The sequence below is a fragment of the Spinacia oleracea genome, chromosome 1 (assembly GCF_020520425.1).
Source record: "Spinacia oleracea cultivar Varoflay chromosome 1, BTI_SOV_V1, whole genome shotgun sequence".
Taxonomy (NCBI): domain Eukaryota; kingdom Viridiplantae; phylum Streptophyta; class Magnoliopsida; order Caryophyllales; family Amaranthaceae; genus Spinacia; species Spinacia oleracea.
The window spans coordinates 100,785,502-100,805,071 of record NC_079487.1 but is presented as its reverse complement, the minus strand read 5'-3'; positions in this window follow the sequence as shown (position 1 = coordinate 100,805,071).

Sequence of the window (19,570 nt, the reverse complement as noted above, 5' to 3'; positions counted from 1 at the left end):
CAAGAGTATCTCTAATGGGTCCCACTTTTGAAGAATTCTAGATTTTGTTGGATCTATACATCGTTTTCTATTTTGATTTTTAGACCCACCCTTTTATTACATCTTGGGTCATGCTTTCTTTAATTTGTTTTTATTTGTCCCCTTTTAATATTATTGTTTCACTTTTTCTAATGCTTTTTTATTTTTATTATTTATTTAATTTATGGAAATAATTTTATTTTATTTATGGAAATACTAATAGATACTAATATAATTATATGATTCCAAAGGACATTTAATTAAAGAAGGGTTAATGTTCTTAGAAAAATATATTTTATCTGTTTCATAAAACTTCTCACCTTATTATTCATACGGTCAAAGTTTTTAAACTTTGAATATAATTGTTAGTTAATTAGGATATTGGATAAAGTATAAACTTTTTCAATATCATTGGATATGTTTAGATATAAACTAGTTAGTGTCTCGGGCGATGCCCCGGAGTGTTGCATGTAGTTTGATTTTTTTTTTATTCATTTGTAATTTACTTATAAATTTTTATATATATGCAATTTGAGAATAATAATATGAATTTTATTATATATGTAATTTAAGAATAAAATTATTTAACCAACAATTTTTGAACTAAATTTTTGAGTAATTTTATTTGTATAAAACTTTATTTTTTGTAATACTTTACTTACAACTTATCAAAAAAATTAAATTACAATTGTATATTGAGTTACAAAGTCGAAATACATTTTAGAGGAAAAAAAACACATTTGATTGGCTAAAAGAAAGCGTAATATTCTTTTTCCTATTCTTTTCTCTATCAATGTCATGGTTTTATGTTTGATCTAAATAAATTCCTAGAAAAGCTATATGATTTGGTTAGTAAAAGAAAAAAAATTAAGAAAAAAATTGTTATCATAAATTATTACTCAAATACATAAATTTGGGCATTAAATTTTTATACGACTTTTCTCCTTTTTAGTTGTTTTAGAGTCACAAGTTGTATCGTTAGTGTGATGGATAAAATTTGGCATTAACATACAAGAGGTCATGGGTTCAAGGATTGGTAGCAACCATTTTTTTAATGGTGAAGACACAATAAACAATCATGTGTGCGTATGATGTGGCGCTACGATGCCATGTCACTTGCCAAGTCATCGTGACACGTGGAGAGATGACATGGATTGCCTTGGAGATTTAATAATATATATAGATATAGATTGTTCACATATTAATTTTTTATAATACATAACTAAAAATGTAAATGGTCAAAGTAGTGCATTTAAAACGGCACATCATACGAAAGTGAATAATTTTATGGAACGGAAGGAGCATGACAAAAATTATCCATGAAAGTTCAATTATTCTTAACAATGGAGTGAATTGAGTACAATATTGAGCACTTGGAAGAAGACCTTTCGTTCTATCGGGCTGATTGTATGAAGTAGAGTACGTGATTGTCCCCATCACTTGGCGACGAGTGTTGTAATAGACACAAACCCCTTGAGTAGAACGAACAAAGTGTTGATTGGAAAATATGAGCGTCTTAGCGGTGCGTAAGACACACACATTGATGGCGGATTCGTTGTCCACTAAAATTATTCGTATTTCCGTCTTGCGACATAGAACCGTCAAGTAGAGATCTTTGTAATGTTCATCGCCCTCGAGAGGAAGGTCATCACCATAGAATGAAATACCATCCTTTGGTGGCCCCGATGCGAGATTACTCATGTCTGGAGCAATGTTGATCCTAGTGAACGCATTAATAAGTAAGACATTGTGATGCTCAACAGAGGATGTAATGAGACGTCAAATGTTGACTTCATCTTTGGTTCTCTCAGCTGCTTGATGAACGTATTCTCCTTGATGGGAGGGGAAATTGTCACAGCTGATGGAACCTTGGCGATGTTGTTTTGAATCCTTTCAGACCGGGTCAAAGCTTGGAAACTACTTTTAGCTTTGGCGTCAAGGTACAAATCAGAGCTAGCAATCTTGTGGCACTCATCAACTTCGGAGTATGCTTTGATGGGTACGACATGGTCGCACCATAAATCTTCGTCGTCCCTGACACATACTCTATTGACATTGTCATGTGACATAAAGATCAGAAACTCAGGCATTGCTTGTAATACCCCGTATTTTTAAGTAATTATAAATATATTTAATTATATTTATAGAGAATTTTATAGATTTTATAAATTAAAGTTGCATTTAAATATTTATTTAAATGTATTTTATTAATTAAAATGTTTATTGGAGAGTAAAATTATTTTATTTTTAATCGGAGAATTTTAATTGGGTTTTAGAAAAGTAAAACGAATTTTGAAACGTTCTAGTCTAGTCCAATTTCAATTGCTAACCCAAACAAATTAAACAAGCCTGTCTTATGTTTAATGAATCCCGTCTTGGAATATTCCTATGTAACACCCCGACAATTCTCCCTTTTCTAAAATAACCTTTTAATATAAAACTTAGAGAATTATCAAGGCATTATCGCCCGTGTGAAAATGTATCCGCTTATTCAGAATTTTGCAGCGGAAAACATAATAACTAACTTTAACTTTATAAATAGTCAACTACGGAATTAACTCCAAAACCATAAAACCAAATAACGAAAAGCAAAGTTAACATAACCAATTCAACAAGTTTAAAGTCCACGTAAAACAAAACCAAATCAACTTAGAATATTAAGATTAAACTACAAGCTCTCCAATCCCGAACCCAATGATGTATCATCTTCAAACCTATAAATGGACAATGCTTATTGATCCCTAGAGACTACTCACCAAAATGGGTCATCACAGGATCAATAAGGCATAGCCATGATCAACACACACAAACAAAAGCACGTAATCAACAAAGCTGAGTACTACATATTAAATAAATAAATAAATATTCATAACAGGATACTAATAAAACATGAGTAAGGACAACCAAACATATTAACTTAAAGACCACATTTGATTAGACTAGACTAGACTTTTATAGCATTAATATTATTTTAATTGGAGTAGTCAATGGACCGAGTTGTCTAACTAGAAGACGAGGTAAGGGCGCGACTCTGTAACCCCAATGACCTGCGATATCGGGGAACCTTTTAAAAAAAATAGAACGCGGTGATCAATCCGGTCCCAGAAAAAGTCATGGCTACCACCATGAACCCCAACTCCTGATTGTCTGTCACTTCAGACGTGCACAGTCTAAAGCTATTGCTATTCAGTTTCACTTTACATGATTTACCAATTAATACTTTGTTATGACTCGTCAATCACATAAATAATATAATCAACAAGTATTCACAACTGTTTTTATCTTGGAATTAAATAAGCGGTCACAAAGCTTTCAATCAAGAATTCATTCCAACTAATTCAATCTTTCCTTTACCAATGGTTAACTACCTTTTCTAGGTGTAAAGTATCAACTTACTAAATAAGATCCACGACCCTCATAAAGTAGTGAAATGCTAAAAGGCACCAACGATCAATCGTGATCTATACCAACGTATAAAATAATATAAAGTTCCCAAGCTGACATACTTGCACCAATCATCCATGCCAACACGATATAATTCTCATAATAAAACTCTATGCTCAACGTGTTCATCCAACGGCATTGAACATGTAATTTCAACATAAACAAATTCATAATTATATTCAACATGGTTTCAATCATAGTACCACATCCACAAACACACAGGTATGTACGTACCTTGTGTAAACAAATTGATATGCCATTTTAACAATCTCAAAAGTCGCCTACAGAGAATTCTCCGCCTAAAACAACCAATAAAATCCATATCAATTCACATTGAATTTTCATAAACATTGGGGTGCTTCAAACCCTTCCTTAACATAATTAAAACCTTTCTCAATATCAAAACTTGACTACTTAATCTCCTATCATAGTGATTACTTTACTAATGATCACCAATTATCCTAAACCCCAATAAAACATGCCCTTTACAATTTCCAGCAATATAAATTAATTTAAAACTTCTCCAAAACCTAATTTTACATGCTTAGAGTCATAAAATTCATAACTTTAATAATCTATAATCATCCTACCATAATAAAACCTTAAAATTAATGTTTTAAATAATTAAAACCCTTATTTCAATTCAATTATATAATATGAAAATTAAATTATTTAATTATGCAAAACATGAAATCTGAAATTCATAGTTAACTTATAAAAACTATAATTTAATTCAATAAAAACATGAATTATATTAATAAAACGTAATTAAAACATTATTAAAGGTTAAACTATAATTTAATTCAATAAAAACTGAACTTATTAAAGGTTATACTAGGAAGAATATTTCTCCTAGATGCATGATAAAAGTGGATCTTCGGAAAGCCTATGATTCCATTGAATGGACCTTTCTTGAAACTGTTCTTAGTGAGTTAGGCTTTTCTCTTTCTTAGATGGATCATGGAATGTGTTCAAACTGTCTCATATTCTATTCTTATGGTAATCCCAGTATTACTGTTCCCGCTAAGGCCCTGTTCTTTAGAGCTGAACTGAACTGAACAGAATATTACCGAAATAAATAATAAATAATAAATAATAAATACTTCCTCCGTCTTTTAATACTTGCAACGTTTTTTAGTTTCACGCATGCCAATGCACAACTTTGATCATTTATATCTTAAATTCTCTTTATGCAAAAATTAAAAAAAGTTGATATTTTGAAAATACACATTGAGACGAATCTAACAAGATCCCACATGACTATGTTTTATCTTGTATAAAAAGCATTAAGAATAGTCAAAGTAGATTATATGAATAGTGGCAAAAGTCCAAACGTTGCGAGTATTAAAAGACGGAGGAAGTAATAAATAATAACTAGTTAGTTACAAAATAATAATAAAAAATGTTAATTAATAACTAAATAATAATTAATAATTAATAATTAGTAATTAAATAATCAAATAACTAAATAACTATATAATAAATAATAATAATACATAATTGATTACTAAATATTATAATAAATGATAAATATTAATATTATTAATAATAATAATTCATAATTAATAATTATAACTAATACTTCCTCCGTTCCGCAATAGATGCATCGTTTATCTTTTGGACACTATTCATTAACTAACTTTGACCATTATTCTTTCTCATTATGTATGTAAAAACAAACATAGTCAAGTGAGATCTTGTTAAATTCATATCAATGTGAGGACTCGAAATATCAATTTTTTATAATTTTTACTTACACGAAATCAGTGATATTAATGTTCAAAGAAGTATGTTGGGATACGTGAAAAAAGAAATGATGCATCTATTGCGAAACGGAGGAAGTATCTAATAATCCGTAATTAATTAATAAAAATAATAATAAATTATAAATAATAAATTATATTAATTAATAATAAATAATTAGTTATAAATAATAATAATAATAATAATAATAATAAGTAATATAATAATATAAATATAAATGATATAATATAAATAATAATAATAATAATAATAATAATATTTTTATTATTATTATTAAATTACATTGAATTGAATTAAACTGAATTAAACTGAACTGAACTGAACTGAATGCTCATGAACTGAACTGAACTGAACTGAAGTGAAGTGAAGTTAACTGCCAAATAAGTTATGAAACTGAAATTAAGCCAAAAAGAACAGGGCCTAAGAAAGGTCTAAGGCAAGGAGATCCTATCTCTCCCTTTCTTTTTGCCTTAGGTATGGAATATTTATCTAGATGTTTTGATGACCTCACTCACAATCCTGACTTTCATTTTCATCCAATATATGAAAAACTCAACATTACTCACTTAATGTTTGCGGACGACTTGCTACTTTTCTCAAGAGCTGATCATATCCCAGTTGAGCTTATGTTTGATTCTTTCTTGAAGTTCTCTAAGGCCTCTGGTCTTGAATCTGGATAAAAGGAATATTGACCTAGGGGGTGTTTCTACAGAAGTGGCTTGTGACATTCAGAGTATTGTGCATATGGATGTTAGTTCTCTGCCCTCTAAGTACTTAGGGGTTTATCTACTAAAAAGCTCAACTTCAGTGAATGCAAACCATTAGTTGATAAGATTGTTGGCAGAATCAGGTCTTGGTCTGCTAAATGACTTTCATATGCCGGTAGAATGCAGCTAGTTAAATAAGTTCTTACTGTCAAGCCTACTGGACCTTTTGCCTAAGAAAGTCTTAAGAGAGATTCAAATATGTTGCAGGTTGTTCCTTTGGACAGGGTCTGATAACCCTTCTAAAAAAGCTCATATATCCCTGGATCAAATGATTGTGCAAGCCAAAAACAGCAGGTGGGCTCAATTTGAAGGAGTTAAGCACTTGGAACAAAGCTGCAACAACAAAGCTCTTTTGGTTGATATGAAGAAGGAGAAATTGTGGATTAAGTGGATACCTACTATGTGAAGAGGAAAGATATCTGGAGTATGAACATCCCTCCAGGCCTGTCTTGGATGTTCAAAAATATTCTGGGGAGTAGAGATGTTTTGGGAGATTATGCTGGTGCTCAGGCCTTTGTTCATCAAGGTTAGTTTGTTATTAGCAAACTGTATAAACGGGATTTTGCTCATGTTCTATGGAAAAGGTTGTTGTGTAACAACAATGCCAGCCCTAAGAGCATTTTCATCACACGGATTGCTATTCAGCAGAGACTTGGGGGATGAATGTAGACCCGCTTCGTGCTCTCTGTGGTATTGTACCTGAAATTGCTCAACATCTCTTCTTTCAATGCAACTACTTTGATACGATACTATTTGGCAGGAAGTTTTGAAGCTACTAGGGATGGTTAGGCCAGTTCAATCCTTTGAGATTGAGATTCAACTTGCTTACAAGGCCTGTAGGAGAAAAGGGAAGACTGTCATTTTACATAAAATTAGAAACTCTGGCCCTTACACCTTAGCTAATAGACCTACTATTATTAAGAACAAGCAACGGGTGACATGAAAGCCGTTGCACGTTAGTTACGTGTTATAGTTTTCTTGGTTGTAGAAGTGAGCCAAAATAGGAGCCTTGAAGCGAAGCCTTATTCTCTTCCAAAACTAAGAATTCAAATTCAGAAAATAGTGTTTAGTAACCGAAAGCAGAATGAATGAATTCAGTCATAAAAATGCTTCCTACGACTACATGCGATAGCTACCAGTCGGTTGCTCCCGAAATAGAAATGAAAGAGAATATGTATAACTCTTATTCCTATATAAATAGAGTCACGCATGACTGTGACCGCTCTTCATGAATCGCTAGCCCAACCTAGGAGCATTGGCCTCATGGTTTTGATTATCAAGGTAGGTCCCGAAGGAAGGAATAAGATTACTCCCACTTCGAAGAGTTAAGTTAAGCTCGATGGCGTCAGGGTAACTTGGCTGGCAGAGAACTCCCCTTGGCTTGACCGGAACATGCACTGACTACTGTTATCGGCACTATACTATACCAAAAGAGAAAGATGAAGAATGGCTTGAAAGAGACAGGGACTGGAACTCAAACTCGGTTGGTTGCCCTGAGATTCGATTCTTAGAGTGTATTACAGGGAAGAAGAAACGAGTAGGATGGAAATAGACTAACTTCTTGCTCAATAACTCGCTTGCCCGAATTGAAAGAAAGGAGGTAGCAATCCGAGGAACTAGGTGTGGTCACCTTTCAGATCTAATACCACACAGCAATCACCTGGTTGTATTCTACATTATTCATTTTACGTGATATTCTATAATATAAGTGCGAGTAACTTTGAAACCATGGTCTCTTTCTATTAAGATGAAGGGCACCCGTTCCACGAGATGGAGGATTTAGGAGACCTATTTTTCCATGCTGCTTGCTTTGATGAGATCTAACCCCACCGGCAACGACCAGGGATCATTCTATTGATATGTGTGTTTTATATAGAATTTTTACCCCCGTCCCTTAGTACTTTTTGATCTCAAATGAGCTCTTCGGAGCGATTTTTAGTACTAATGTGCTCCTTGTAGTGTATTTGTAGTTTCAGGTTCATCATTGTAGGAATTAGCATATTTTTGTGCATTTTCTACTCATTTGAATCAATACAAGAGATTATGTACTTTCGAGAGCACAAACATTAAGTTTGAAGAGTTTTGAAGCAAAGCGAATAACGAAGGAAGTACAAAAATAACTATAGTCCACTATTTTAAGCATAACTCAAGTCCTACAACTTCAAATGATGTAATTCCAATTGGGTTGGATTCTAGAATTCAATATCTTTCCAACAAGTGGTCACTCGCCTAATTCCAACGAGTAACGAAGGAGATATGACGTTTTGAAGATAGAGGATCGTGCAGTTTCAACACGCGCCTGATCGGGCGGGCTTCGCCCGATCCGGATCGGGCGGTCATTCTGGGCGCTGTTCTGGGCATTTTGTAACCGCCCGATCGGGCGTAATTTCGTCCGATCGGGCCGACTATCGAGCACATCGCCCTATCGGGCGAAGCGTCGCCCGATCGGGTGACGCCAACCTCCAGCGTATTTCGCGAGTTTTTATTTCCGATTTTGGGTTGGGCAAACTATAAATACTAGCCCCTTATATTTTTAGTGACATCTTTTATTCTAGTTTCTGATTACTTAGTTTATTTTTAGTTCTCCTTATTTCTCCAAACACTTAGTTTTTAATTTTAATCAAAGATTCGAGCTTTATTATTTCATTGTTCTTCAATTCGGTATTACTTCTTACTTTAATTCGTTTTATTGCTTCAATCATGCTTTCCATTATGTTAATTGCTTTGTTATTTATTATCATGAGTGAGTAGTTTAATTTCTAGGGTTTAGGGGATCCAGGAATGCATGATTGGGATTATATGTGGACTTGATTATTGATTGATTGGTTATAATTTCTATAGCTTATTATTATTGCTCGTCAATTCTGTTCGGCCGGACTATTTTGATTTGAGTTTGATTAATCTTAGATTATGCGCCGGGAGGTATAAATATGATGTTTTTGGTCTGTGGCTATTAGATAGGAATTATTTCTAGTACGTAGCGAGAGCCCGCTAGTTGTTCTATCCTAAGGAATTCATAAGATTCGAGAGATGCATGTTTTCCTAGTTATGATTGTTAATTGATTGTTATTGTCCGTTGTCCAATCCCGGTCTGCATTTATGGTGAACCGCTGCCCTAGATTTCTTTAATATTGTTATTTTCCGATTTGATTACTTGTTTTAGTTTAATACACAAACCATTCCAACTCTTGTTACCAGTAGTCTAGATTAGTAATTTAATAGTAGAAAGAACGCATGTTTCCCTGTGGATACGATCCCTGCTTCCCTTGCTATATTTTTAGTTGGTGAACGTTAGGTTTATCTTTGATAGGAGTGCGATTTAGCCTGTCACCTATCAATAGAACAAAAAGAATTCATTCCTAGGACCAAGAAAACGGTTTTAGTGACGTGAGCTATAGGCTTTCGTGGTAGTACCACTCACCCGTTGATTGTTCCTTCCATCACTCCTCATACTCAATCTATAAATTCTTCTTCTTCACTTCCTTATCCAAAAGCATAACTTTAGCTATTACATCTCCTGTTCTTTTCTATCCAACATCCACAAAAGAGTTCTCATCCTGCTCCTGACATCAGAAAATAATCAAGGCCTCATAAACCACCATCTCATCTCAGCATATATGATTGTTACACAACTCTTTCTGATGCATCAGAATCTGAACACTAGTGTAATTTTGTGAGCTTTTCATCCTTTCCATCATCTCACAAAGCCTTTGCAGCTCAGATAACCCAGATAGTTGAACCAGTGATATATGCTCAGGCATGTAGAGAGAATAATTGGATACTTGCAATGGAGAAAGAGTGAGAGGCCTTGGACAAGAACAACACTTGGGATATTGTTGATTTACCCAAGGATAAGAATCCCATTGGATGTAAATGGGTGTTCAAGGTGAAGTTGAAGTCTGGTGAATCAATTGAGAGGTTCAAGGCAAGGTTGGTGGAAAAAGGATACAACCAAAAGTATGGGATCGATTTCGAGGAGACATTCTCACCTGTGGTAAAAATGGCTACAATCAGGAGTGTCATTGCACTAGCTGCAAGCAAAGGCTAGAAATTCAATTAGACGTGAACAATGCTTTCCTCCATGGTGATTTGCATGAGGAGGTTTACATGAAACTTCCGGAAGGTATTCCGAACTCAGGAAACAAAGCGTGTAGGCTGAAAAAGTCCTTATATGGACTAAAACAAGCAAGCAGACAGTGGTTCTCAAAGTTGACTCAAGAATGGAAGATGCAAGGGTTTGAACAATCCCAGAATGATAACTCTCTTTTGATCAAGAGATCTAGTTCTGACATAACCTTGGCAGCAGTGTATGTAGACGACATGATTCTCACTGGAACAGATCACAAAGTCATCTCTGATCTCAAATCTCATTTACACAAGACATTCAGCATCAAAGATTTGGGTATTCTGCATTACTTTCTTGGAATTGAGGTTGGATATTCTTCGGATGGAAGAACTCTGACTCAAGGAAAATTCACTAGTGAACTTCTACATGACAGTGGCTTGGAGAATTTCAAACCCGTTGCAACTCCTTTTCCCATACACTTGAAGTTCTCACTTGATGAAGGTGATTTTTTTGCAGAACCAGAAAAGTACAAATGCTTGGTTGGTAAACTGCATTTTCTGAAGCCTCATTAAATCCCCACTTAATTTTCCAAACCCTCATAACTCTCTTCTCTCTTTTTTCTCTCTTCTTCATTCGGTGCTCTCTCCTCTCTTTTGCTCGAGCACCCGCGCGCCCAGCAGGCCAAAGGCCCCATCGTTGCTCAATTGGTCCCTCGCATCTACTCGCGTGCTCGCCCGTCCCCTTGCCCTTACTCGCGTGCGTGCCCCTGCCCCTGCCCCTGTCCGCGTGTGCACGCCCAACCAAGTAGACGAGCAGCAGCAACAGCAGCGTTGCCGCTGCTCGTGTCCCTTTTTCTCGTCGTCCGTGCACCACCGCCGACGATCGTCTACACGCCCTTTGGCCGGTCGGTATTGCTCTCTTCCTCTCAATCTATCTTCTATTTAAATTATTGTTTTAAATTAAGATTAATTATTATGTTGATGATTTAAGTTGTTTTTGGGGTTGATTATGAATATTAAATTATGGATTTTGATGTTGGATTATTGATTGTTGAAAGTATTTAAATGAATTACAATTTTCGGATTCATTTTAAATATTTAAGCATTATTTTTATGGTTTTTAAGGATTTTGATGTTCAATTAGGGTTAGGGTTTAATTAAAATCACATGATTAATTGATTACATAATTAGATGTTGATTTTAATTATGATAATCAATATGAATTTTCATATTCTTTTATGATCATTAAAGTGTCAATTTTAATGGTTTTATGCATGAAATTAATTAAATTTCATGCTAGGGTTTTAAGTAATTAATTTAGAACTATTATTTACATTAATAATGATTAATTTCTAATTAATTCAAGCGATTTAAAAGTTAATAATGTTGCTAGAAATATAATGAACATGAGAATTAATTAATACTATTTGTTTTATGATAGGAGGAGATTTATAGTTAATTTGAATTGAATCACAGAGTGGCCCCTCTACTTAGGCATTCAAGGTACGTACAAGTTTAGGGCAACCCAATTAATTCATGTGAATACATGTTACGTTTATGATGTTGTGATTCATGTTTACTTGGATTATGGATTCATGTTTGAGTATGCGAGCAAGCATGTTGGCATGGTTTATGTTTGTTGAATTTTATAGCAAGCATGTTGTCCAAGTATGATTTATGCATGTATCGTGTATGGTTTATGCGCATGCAAGGAAGTTTATTTATGCTATAGTACGTAAGGTCTAGCATACTAAGAGCCAAAATTTATTTGTTCCATCACTACTACAAAATAGGCGTATAGAAATGGCAATAAACTATTATCATATATCTAACCGTTGTAATGAGCCTATAAAAACGGTTTAAAAACCGTTACCAATATGGGGCGTTGCTATTACTCTATGAAAACAATTTCCTGGATTTAAGCAACAACTATGAAAAATCGTTGCCATAAATAACTATGGCAACACTTTTATATGCAACACTTTTAACCTCTGACAATCAGAGGCAGATCCAGGAATTTATAAATGCGGGTCCAAAAAAATTTATAATTTCTTGTATTTAATTTGCTCCTTTTAGAGAGGTAAAGTTGAATGGTAAGTAGTTAAAATTAAATAAACGCTTAGTATAATAAAATATGTGGAAGATTTAGAAACTTAAATTTGTGGGTTTCATAACAATAAAACTCAAAACCTAATATAAATTATATGGTTAACTTGACACGATTTCAAATAAAATGGGGAAAAAAATGAATATATGGGACAATTTTTCATACTTTGAAAGATATTTTTTTTATTATAGTTGTCATTGAACGTGAAATTTCATACAACGACACCAATAAAAAAATAGGAACATCATTTTTAATGTATGGAGCATTATGCTATTATATAACTAGTCGTTTGACCCGTGCAAGACACGAGCTAGTCTTAAGATATAGGATATCTTATATGTGTGTTATTTGTTTGTAATATTTGGGTGGTTGGTAAGTATTCGTATTTAGTTTTTATGTTTTATTGTTATACGTCGTACGAGTAATTATTATGTAATTTAGCCAAAATAGGTTATAACTACACTAAAATAAACCTATGAAATGAACTTAAAACATCTTTATTTTATTGACAAATTAGTTATCTTAAGGGTGTTACATGTCTTCCTATTTATATAAGACTTCTACTCCAAATATTTTCTTGGAGTCATTGTATTTCATCCGTAAGGATAATTTCAGATAATCCGCCTAATTTTTATTTCCTCATAAAAATAAAAAATACAAGAATTGTTCGACAAATATAATGCAGGCACCCGAGGAACGTTGATGAGAATGTCTTAATACATGAGTTTGTTGATGCCCAAACTTGAACCTCGCTATTTTCACGAGTCCTAAAGTACATCATCCACTACAGTCATGTACAAATATTTAACCATTAAAATGTAACCATACTTCTACCTCATAAATCATAAGAAAATACAGTACAGATAAGTGCAACTCTAATAAAGTTCTTCGTATGATATTTTAACTGATATTCAAATCAAGGAAGGATCTATAAACAAATTTTGTGTGCGTACGTCTATTATCCATCTCCGATGTATACATGATGTGATTTGCTACATAATACTCTATGTAGTAATTATACTAATACGACCATTAAAGTCAAATAATTTCACTTATAATTTGTCTGCGTAAAATTTATTGAGTATGGTTCAATAAAGTAGACGCCCCCAAAAGTATAATTGTCAATAGAAACAACCTGAAATTGTTTTGAATATGTATGTAAATCGTTGTGAACCACTAGCATCATCGTTAATCTCGCCGAACTTTCCCCTCCTTCTTCCACTGTTAATTGGTCCATGTTTTCGTTGACATCTGTCTCGACAAAGGCAAGACAAGATGATGATCAACTCGGATTTTTTAGCCAATAGTAGTCTTGTACTCTTGTATATGCATTTAAAGCCGCCATTGACATCGGAGAAGGTCAACCATTCTCTTTGAATGAACCGTGCATGCTAAAGTTTCAATAGTAAAAGACAAAATTTATGACAAACTACACCAGAAAGAGAGAATTAAATTTGTACAAAATTTCTAAATGAACAATGACGATACTTTTCTAAAACTCGGTTATTCAACAAAAAAACCCAATCAATCTAAATAAAACACAAAATAGAACCCAGGGAAAAACATTAATTTTAAGTAATACCAAAGAAAGAGCCACAAAAAAGTATGAGTTTTTGCACAGCGGTTATATCTGGTGACTTATATTTCCGGTCACGTACGTGAAAAATAACAATTCATATTCTCACCAATCAATCCTATTAATAGCTAACTACTTCAAACCTCACAAACTCCATAAGTCTCGAATATGCTAAAATGATAAATAATTGGGAGAATAAGAGTGAAATTTGAGAAATGGATAATTTCTCAATTCAGAGAAAAGAAATAATTGTCAATTTCAACTAAAAGAAATTTGAGAAATGTTGAATGAATGAACCAATGTAGCGGATAATTAATTTGTTTGGAATGTTGAAAGAGGAAGAATCAAAAGATGAAGGAGTTGGTGTTAGTTTTATTTATTTATTTATTTATTTATTTATTTTACTTTTAAAGGGGAGTAATAGATGAGACACATGTATTTCTATGTATAAATTTTGTTGAGACACATGTCCTCTTATAAAGTTTGGTTTTCTTTTTGAAATATTAGGTATAGACTAGGTATAGATTAGGCCTCTTAAAGTTCAAAGAAACATGCAACTTCAAGTCTATAAAATGGAGTATAAAATACATTACATATATACTTATACTATATCTTATGGCAATTACAAAATTATTTTGAAGAAAAAAATAATGCTATTAGTATTTTATATTTTTGTAATAGAAAAATCATGAATCATTATATATAGAAACAACAAAATAATAAATAAATAAAAGTGATGAAGGAAAAAACGACCAACAAAGGGGAAAAAACGAAGAATTTAGAGGATCAACAAAGGACAAGTAAAAGGAAAAATAAATGGAAAAGACATTATTGAACATCCTCTTGGTAGGATTCAAACCCGGCATCATCTGCAGCACAATAATCAAGCAACCACTAAGCTACAAATACATTTCATTATCTTTATTATACCTTAATTATTAATATATTAAATACTTCAGTGCAATTTATTACTTCAATATCAATTTAACAGTTTTTTTAAATAATGGGGGTTCCTTTGGACCCCTTCAGGACCATATAGGTCAGCCCCTGTTGACAACAATTATTCAATAACTTAAGCTAAGATTAACACATTTAAGACAACAATTTTCGTCAACTTAAGGCAACACTTATTGGCTTGTTGTTGGTTAAAGTTTAAAACTAATGGTTGCTTCCCCATTCTAAATTCCAATTTACTACCATAATGAAGAACACCACACATATTTTTCCACTATGTACCATATTTTCCCCTCTCATCTTTGTTTTTACAAATATCAACACCGTAACCAAATTATCTCCGCATTACGATCATCAAACTATACACAGTTTATTTTGAAATTTGGAAAATATGGAATTTCAAAAATAAATAAATTAACTTGATCAAAATTTGAGGGATGGAGAACATTGGAGTTGTCAGTTTACTTTTAAGGAGAAATCTCCATCTTTGTACCTGTACCCACCGGGGCGGTTTACTTTGTGGGATAAGGAGGAAAGGATAGAAGAAATCAAGTGTTTGTTTAGGAGGTTGAGGATAAGAGGAGGGATGCAAATAAGGATAAAAATGCCTATTATCCCTCTAATCATATACCTAAGGAGGGGTGGTATAAGGAAAGAATAAGGATTATGTGATGAAAGACAACATTGCCCTTAATGAAAAGGAAGGAAGGTGAAGAGAACGAGAGAGTTAGGCCCGGTTTAGTTCACCTTATTTCGGGACTTTATTCCTTATTTCATATCAGATCAAAAAAAATAAGTTCAGATCAGACGAGATCAGAAAAAATAAGTTCAGATCCGTTCTTATCAGATTATTATTATTACTATTATTATTATTATTATTATTATTATTATTATTATTATTATTATTATTGCTTTAATAAGAATAATATTGTTGTCTAGATTTGAACTGATATGTCAACATCAAAACCAGTATGATTTGATCATGTCCAAACCATAACTGATATGTACATATCATGTTCAGATCATAACCGATATGTCCAGATCAGAACTGATTTGTACAGATCATATCAAGATCTAACCGATCTATATAGATCATGTCCAGAGTATAGATATGTCCAGATCATAACCAATCTGTACAGATCATGTCCAAATCATAATCAAGATGTGCAGATCAGAAGCGATATGTACAAATCATGTCCAGATCAGATTCAATATATCCAGATCAGAACTGATATGTGGAGATCATGTCTAGATCTGTACAGGTCATGTCCAGACTAGAATCGATTTATCCAGATCATGTCCAGACCAGAACCAATATGTGAAAATCATGTCAAGACGAGAACCGATATGTCTAGATCATGTCCATATCCGAACTTATATGTTCAGTTTAGAACTAGTATGTTCAGAACCGGTATGATTGGTATGTGCAGATCATGGCCAGATTAGAACCATCATGTCCAGATTAGAACCTTCATGTCCATATCAAAACCATTATGTTCTGATCAAAACCGGTATGTGCAGATCATGTCCAGATCAGAACCGACATGTACTGCTCATGTCCAGATCATAACCGATCTGTACAGATCATGTCCAAATCAGAACTAGTATGATCGGTTTGTGCAAATCATGTTCAGATCAGAATTAGAACCTTCATGTCCAGATCGACACCATTATGTCCATATCAGAATCGGTATGTGCAGAGCATGTCTGTATCAGAATCGATATGTACAACTCATGTCCAGATCAAAACTAATTTGTAAAGACCATCCGAATCAGAATCAATCTGTATAAATCATGTTTAGATCTGAACGAATATGTCCAAATCAGAACCGATATGTCCGAATAATGTCCAAGTCAGAACCATTATGTACTTATCAAAACAGGTATGTACGTCCAGTTCATGTCCAAATTAGAACCGACCTATCCAGACCATGTCCAAGTCTTTCTAATAAAAATTGAAATAAGGTGAACTAAACGGGGCCTTAGTAAGGATATAAAATCGACTTTGCTACTTATCCCAATCATTTCCCAACTCACATCAACCAATGGATAATTCTTTACCACGTCTTTATCCCAAGTACAAATTCTTCATCCTTATCCTCTCATACCAAATGCCACATGTACATGATTGGAGGAATAAAGACCTCTTTTATCCCTACCCGCAGGCTATCCCTATCCTTATAAAAGACCAATTCCATCTAAAAAACATGGAATAAGGGAGAGTTGGGATAAATAACTTACTCCTACGCACTATCCATCTAAATAAACGAGCCCTGAAAATTTAAAGTACGAGTTTTTTTTTGGTTATAAATGAGTACCAGGCATCAGGCATACCAAAATCCTAAAAATTATCAATTAAATCCATACCTTATAAGAAAGTACGAATACGAAGTACAGGAGGTATTGAAGAAGAAAAATGTCTAGAGAGAGAAAGAGAAAGAGAAAGAAACATGAGAGGCTCAAGTTTTCTTATGAGAGAAGGAAAACCCTACTTTGGTCCAGCCCCCTTCCCAAACTCCCCATTTTTTCAGATCTTGGTTTTGCTCCCCAAAACCTTTCGTCTTCCTCTTTGTCCCATTTTCTGAAAGAGATCCCCCTAATAATCTCTAGACCAAGCCTTAATAGGGGTAATTATGGCTGCTGTCTTCACGGATTGGTGCCTCGTTGGTATCGAAATCCGCTTTTACTGTTCCGATCGTCTTTTTGCCTTCTTCACCAAGGCACCGTTGATCCAAGGGTGGAGAGTTCTGCTGAGTCACCAAACCTTGGGCCTTTCAACAGTAATGATGGATTAGTTGGATTAATTAATGTTTTTACTCCACTAATGCTAATCCACCGCCCAGCTTGGACCTATGGAGGGACTTATCCAAATGCAGAAGTTGCAAGATCTCCACTTTTTCGAAAATCTTCTCAGGGAAGTTACTCTCCAAGCTCTTCCTTGCCTTTTCGATTCTCTTCTGTCATTTACTGCTTGTTTTCACGTTTTTTCAATGCATGATTTTATTTGATTTATGTTTTATTTCTAGCTTGATGATGATTACTTTTTGGTTTTATTTTTATTTGGTTGTTCTAGATCCTTCTGTGTGCAAGAATTGGTTTAGGCAGAGTTGTAGTGTGACCCTTGATCTTACTAAGTCCTCTAAACAAGTCTATAAATACAGTCCCTCTTTTCCTTACATGCACAATTCACTCTCCTTCATAAGCCCTCTCCTGTCCCTTGTTGATCACTTCTCTTGTTCTGTCTGTGTTAAGTTCAGTGTCTTTGTGTTTAACCACAGTAATCAGCTTAGTCTTTGGGTTTTAATGTCAAACACTCCTGTAGAAACCAGCTATGCCTCACTTCTTAAGAAGAACCATTCTGCAGTTCCCAATGAACCTAAACCTGCCAGCTTACCTGGTAATTCAGGTTCTTCCAGCTTCTTCAGTAACACAACCCATAGCTCATTTCTCCTGGGAGGTTGCAGTTTTGATAATGATCCCAATCCCACACCTAAGGTGTGTTCACACAATTCTCCACCACAGGTTCCTAGTTCGAATAATTCCACCATCACATTAGAGGCTCCTAAACTTGACCATGACCAAATCAAACTCATGGAAGCCACCTGTCTGTTTGGGAAAGTTTGGGGTGAGTTTGTCCCTCAAGCTGCTGTCACAGGAAGAATGAAAAGAGACTGGTCTTTTATGAGGGGGGAGGTTTCTTTTAGGTTTATAGGAAATGGTTGGTTTCTCATCAAGTTTTCTAACCCTCTAGACAGAGATGAGGTTTGGGAAAATAGGCCATGGTTTGTTCAAGGATTGAACTTTGTGTTAATCCCTTGGAGAGCTTCTTTTAAGGCCCAGTTCAACTCCATCACTCATGTGGATCAATGGGTGAAAATCCCATTTCTCCCCACTGAGTATTGGACTTGGCATTACCTCAATCAGATTGCTAGTTGTGTGGGTCATCCTATTAAGCTTGATAAGTTTACCTCTGAGAATGCTGAGAAAGGCCAATTTGCTAGGGTGTGTCTCAACCTTGACATTACCAAGCCTGTCCCTAGATCCATAACCTTGAATTTTGGGTATGATATTCAAGAGTACTTCCTCTCTTATGAAGGAGTATGGGAAGTGTGTCCTCTCTGTGGTGACCCTAACCATTTTCTTAATACCTGTCCTAAAAGGCCACCACCATGTCTGGAGTTAGTTGTGGCTCAGCTGGATGAGGCTAAGCTTTCCATGGGTGTGACTGGGGAGGCTAGTGGGAAAGCTACTCCTACTGACTGGTTGGCTGTGGTGCCAAAAAGGAGAACTAAACCCAGAAACATTCCAAGGAAAAACCAGGCTAAACCCTACCATCACCCCACCATTAATCATACCAGGCCAACTGCTTCTCCTCTACATCAGTCTGGACCTGGGTTGCCTGTTATCCCATTAGCTAACAGCTTCCAGGGCCTCCAGGACTTCCAGGTGTCCACTGGTGATACTATTACTCTCAACCCTCCTAATGTCCAACCTTATGAGGATATTCTTCCTGATTTTGACCCATTGGAGCTAGCTTCTCATGGTGTCAAAGAAGTGCAGGAAGATGATGAGCTTGATATGGACTTGGAGATCTATGATGGAGATGGTTTTGATGAGAATGACCCGGTTTTTCCTGACTGCATCCCTCCCATGGAAGCTGAGAACTCTAAGAGAAGGAAGAGAGGTGATGGTGATCTCTCTCCTTCTCCTTCTTCTGGATGACCTGGGTGTCTCCTTCTTCATCTTTTTGGATGTTAAATATCTCAACTTATCTTTTTGACCAGTTGTTACTGGTTGTTATGCCTTTAGGGTTTAGTAGTTGTATGCTCAGCTTTTTCTACTGGTTAAATTTCTCCTACAGGTTCCTTTTTACTT